Source organism: Cygnus olor, chromosome 16 (assembly GCF_009769625.2).
Source record: "Cygnus olor isolate bCygOlo1 chromosome 16, bCygOlo1.pri.v2, whole genome shotgun sequence".
NCBI classification, from domain to species: Eukaryota; Metazoa; Chordata; class Aves; order Anseriformes; family Anatidae; genus Cygnus; species Cygnus olor.
The window spans coordinates 9315753-9321026 of NC_049184.1; the positions used below are offsets into that span (position 1 = coordinate 9315753).

Sequence of the window (5274 nt, forward strand, 5' to 3'; positions counted from 1 at the left end):
CATGCCTATTGTCTGAATTTTAAAGAGATGCAGCTGCATCCGCAGATGTATAACTTCCTACTACCAGAGTTGAGCGAACAAGAAGGAAAGCAGATCCCTGAGCCTCAACTCTTTCTACGGTCTGTTCTGCCCAAATTACTGCTTTTTGGCCACAAGCCGTAATAACAACAACCCTTATTATTATCTTTATAATGGAACTTCCTAGTGACCAAGAATAAATTAAGAATAACTCTCAAGAACTTCATAGTTCTTCAAGAACTTTGTTGCCACTGTTTCTGACCTGTTTGTTGAAGTCGTAGCAGACCTCATAGCTGTTTAGGAAGTTTGTATAGAAGAGAGGTATTTTATTTTACTTTTAGTATTTGTTAATTGAGTCGGAAACATTATGTTAGTGAATCTAATCTGTTTAACATATACAGCACAGATCACATTTTCTAAGAGCATCTCTAAGTGAGAAGATTTAGTGCGTTTAGATTTTTGCATAGTGGAAGGCATGCATAGTTGATATAAGGATGATACAAATACAGAGTTTCAAATCGGCTTATTAACTATAATAATAATTTAATTAATATCACAGTTATATGCTACTAAATGTCCTACCTACACTTCTAACAATCAAATCCATTCAACATCCCCAAACAACATAGACAGACTATTTTAAAGTAAGATGTATTTGTACTTAGTCAACTCAAGGTAAGTGAGCTCAGCTGAGCTTATAACCCACCCGCCTCTTTCATTACAGTCTCTATAAATTGTGGTGGGATAAGCTACTATGGTTTTTATTTGATGCTCCAATTTTTATTTTCTGAAGATGTATATTTCAAGATCCTGATGTAAGTCTTATTTTTTTTTTTTTTAATTTGGTATAATGGAGTAGCATGCTACTTGTTTTCTCCATGTGGCTGTTTAATTATAGCTTTTCAGCCTTATGTAAATAGAAATATCAGATCAAATTCCTTTTATGTTTATAACAGGCACAACATGATTTTTAAACGACGTAGTGTATGTCTTGGATGGGATAAAAATGACAGACACAATTTCCTTCATGCTTATAATGATTTTGACTTCTGTCAGTGATGAAGTAGGTTGACTATTTATTTGCAGAGGCTTTTTCAAGAAGTATTAGTAAGATGCTTTTCTATTGAACAGTCATTTATAAGTTCACTTCTATAAGCCGTCTTACTCTCTGAATTGTTAAGAAGCTCCTCTTAAGTTGTTCCTGAGGTTATTTAGTCTGCAGTTTGTGAATTAGTAACCAAAAGAGTAAAGCTAACAACCTGACTGTGGGGGAAGATGGTTCCAGATTATTCAATCTGCTTTGTATGTGGTTGTGGTTTGCTTTATTATGAGATGCTAACAAATGTCTAAATATAAAAGTTTTCATCTAACTGCTTAGTACTGCCTTACACTTTAAGTCTAGTAAGTAGTTTGTCTGTGCCATCTAAACCCTTTATGTAAAATGTATAACCCTTCCTTACTAATTCCCCTGGGTTATTTGTATGTGTTTCAATGATCATTGAGATATATATCCTGATACTTCGTATGTGTGTTCATTAATACTTTAAAACCTTGACTAAATAAACCTTGACCAAATCTATCAAATTCTTAAAATAGAAGCAAGTGGACTCTGAGGGATATGGAAGCAATACTTTCCACACATCTCAGCAAGGCGTTACTTTGGTGACTGAAGGCACAAGATTTAATATTTCTAGCTTGGTTTGTACATCTGAATTCCTAGTGATGTGAGACTAATGTCACTTTGCAGTCATGGTGGTATCTAGAGTTGTACATGTGGATTATGGTTGGCTCAAAGAGTGGAAGACTTGAATTTTGCTAATTTGAAATAAAAATGGATGATATCACAATTTTGCATGTGCTTCAGCTGCCTTGTTGGATTTCCCTCAGTCATAGTTGGGACCCTTTGCAGCTGTATTGCATGTAGGATGAAAATCTGTTCCCTTCTAAACCTAGAGGTAAAATTTTAAAATCCAAACCTACCAGGCTTAAAAGATATAGTAGAAACTGGGAAAAAAGGTGGAGGGGAGGTTGCCTGTGTCACAGAGTAGGTCAAAGTAGAGCCAGTAAGATGACCTAAGTCTCCTCATGTAACTTATTTACCAGCTGTACTGATATTGGGAATTATTTTCAGTTCTGCAGTGGAGGCCTAATTACTCACTCAAGCCTCCATTGCTAGTGAATTATGAAGCCATCTGTATCTCATGAATATAAATTCCATTCTCTGGTATAGTTATATATAGTTATATCATTAGGGGGATGGCATATTCCATATATAGAGAAACACGGAGAGACATTCCTCTCTTTTAAAAAACAGGAACAGTTTTTTGGCAACACAAATGATCATGTGTTGAGAAAGACAGATTATTTCATTTTACTCCTGCTGACATGCAATATGTCAATTAAAATATTAACATATTTTTAATTCAGCAGATTGATTTTCACTTTGCCTTACTTTTAAGTAATTCATCTTTGTTTGCTGCCTGAAAGAAATGTGGTATATTTATTCATCCCCTGAGCCAAAAATGGTGACCGTTGCATGTAGTACTTTCTCCTAACCACTACTATTTTACCCCAGAACTAACAGTGCTGTAAGCTTTTATCCTTTGGAGACAGGAAGCATAGCAGAAAAAAATGACTTCATATATTATATAATGTTAAAGTTTCCAAAAAGTCCAATGCCTCTTGTGTATATAGGCCATCAGATGCTTCATTCCAGTTTTCCCTGCTGAGTCCATCAAAACTTACAATGGCTCCAGCCATTATGCTTGAGATGCACTATCTTTTGAAAAATAACCTGAAGAAAGGGCTGCTTCTATGCAGGCTTTTGTGTGGGAGAGAGGTTAATGACACTAGAAGCTTCTAAGTGTTAGAGCATGAGGCAGGGAGATGGGATTCTTGGCTGAAATTGCCTGGTTTGGGGCAAATGGAGGAGCTTGCTTTGGACATTGTGTCTTGAGAAGAGGCAGACTTATCACTTCACAGAACATGTGAAAAAGGAAACTCTCTGCTCTCGTCTGCAGTCCCTTGAAATGTATGTGCTGCTCCCAAGCCTTTAAACTTGTTTATCATTGACTCACTAAGACCAGTATTGGGCTGACATTTTCCAGGACAGATTTCTGAAGCTGTGCATTGAGTTGGAACTGAAATAATTGGCCTAATTTTTCAGAAGTGATGAAGATCCCACTGACATCTTCATTACATCCTGAGACGTTTAAGAAGATAACACCAGGCTCCAACATCTGAAAATCCTTGCCTTTTACCTCACCAGAGATTTTTACCTCAGAAGGAATTTGTGAAGATTACTGTGTTCCTAATGCCTTTTGAAATACTTATTTAAAAGGTTTTGCAAGTGATGAGGAAGACAGCAGCAGTGTTACAATAGTGGCTCTGTTTACTTTCCAGGTCAAAAGCCATGCTAGGCAATCAAAGATACTCTAACCTCCCCCCAAATTTCTGGTTTTAAGGGAAGTATGATCTGCCCGCAGTATTCTGTGTACAAACAGCTGCAGGTTCTGTGAAAAATGGTATTTTGAACTAAATGTTATAGCAGTAATGCGGACTATACCCCTGTGTAAATCTGATTTCAAAGGCTTGATTATAGCCTTTTTCCAGACCTAGAAACTACTGAGAAGTGACTTGCTTCAAGTATGAGCAGAGCACACAACTGAACTCTGCTGTCTTTTATACAGTAAAAAGGCTATTAACTGGAAATATCAACAATGAAATGAATAATATCACAAGTTTTCCAGTCAGAGCTGTCAGTTATATATGTAGGGTTTTATTTAATGTCCATTAAAGTCAAATGTTTCTTTCCATTGGTTGGTTTGCACAGCCAAGTAGAAGCTTCAGCATTTGAATGATCTAAACCAGTTTTCATAAACTACAAACAGAAAACAAAGGCTGTTGTTTATAATCTGTCCATTAGTATTTCTCTTCAAGTAACATAAAACTAATAAACATCTATGCCTATCACTTTTCTCACTTTGCTTGCATTACAAGCAAATCACTCTTTTAGACACTTGAAAAAGCTAAGCACAGACTCAACAACTGGCTAACAATTTTGATCTGAACCATACTTCACTTTGAAAAGCAATTATGAAAGTTCTTGACAGAAGTAATATTCTAGCTCTAATCTTATTAGTAGAAGCAGTAATGGTAAGACATGTTGTAGAGTGGATGAACTTACTGCCAAGGCTAAACTATTTATTTTCAGTAATACTCATTTTTCAAAGAGCAGATGGTTTAATTCTCTGAAACAGCTGGTAATAAATAGGAGACAGAAAATCAGGTGGGGAATGAAATAACTGTTATCTACCCTTCAAAATTCAGCAAGGTTTAAAGGTATGCTGGCATTCCAACCTCAAGTAAGATTTCTTTTCATCAGACCCTACAGCGTCAAGTGGTATAACATAATGAAGTCTGTAAAATAGCCACCTTCAAAGCTAATCTAAGGAAGCCATGAAAATACTGAATTTAGATGCTCAGAGTACCAGTCTTGGATTGTGGTTTTGCAGGTTTTTTTTTGCATTGGTTAATCGTCATCTAGCTTTGGAAAAATTGTAAAGTTTTAACTGATCAATTACTGGTTGGGTCTTACAGAAGCTTACTTCTCACTGCAGTGATTGAATTGCAGCTTTTATCTGCACTATTTGTGCTGACTATTCTGTTATATGGAACCTTTTTAAACAGTCTGGGATATACAGAGCATAATGGAATGGCATGACAGTTGAACATTAAACAAAAGCCATGAACTTCAAGACTTTGAACTGAAGAGTCCACCTTCGTTGGCTATGTTAATCCCTCCATGTATGATCTCCTCAAAAAAAAAAAAAAATGAAATCTGTTATGCTCTGCGTGTGGCCCAAGGCCTAGCTGCTAGCACTGATACAGTTTGGGAAATTCTAAGCAGACTTATTTCCTTCTGATCAGGCAAATAAAAACATCCTGCAGTGAATTCCAGCTGCATCTGTTTATGACTTTTGTTTGCTGATGCTCCCCAGGAAGCCTGCAAATGTTGATTATGCGTAATTTATACCTTGTTTCATGGAAAACAGTAGATGCTGTCAGAGGTTTATTTGCAAAGGTTTGGGAGTGTGTGGCGAAGGCCTAGGATGTATGAATGGAGATTGCACCATTATGCAAGAGAAATGTATGTGCAGCTATCTGTGCGCATCTGCTTCTTTTTACATGGTCATAGAAGACTGGCTAGTATTTTTTCCCTTCTACCTGCAGGTTTCTCCTATTTTTGTTCTCTTT

General features: G+C 36.5%; 1 long non-coding RNA gene across 1 annotated transcript; it reads left to right on the top strand.

Moving 5' to 3' along the window:
• Positions 1–795: 795 nt before the first annotated feature.
• LOC121079242 lies at positions 796–4671 on the top strand. The gene is made up of 2 exons (XR_005824954.1): positions 796–833; positions 3039–4671. It is a non-coding gene; the product is annotated as an uncharacterized LOC121079242 (long non-coding RNA).
• Positions 4672–5274: the final 603 nt, after the last annotated feature.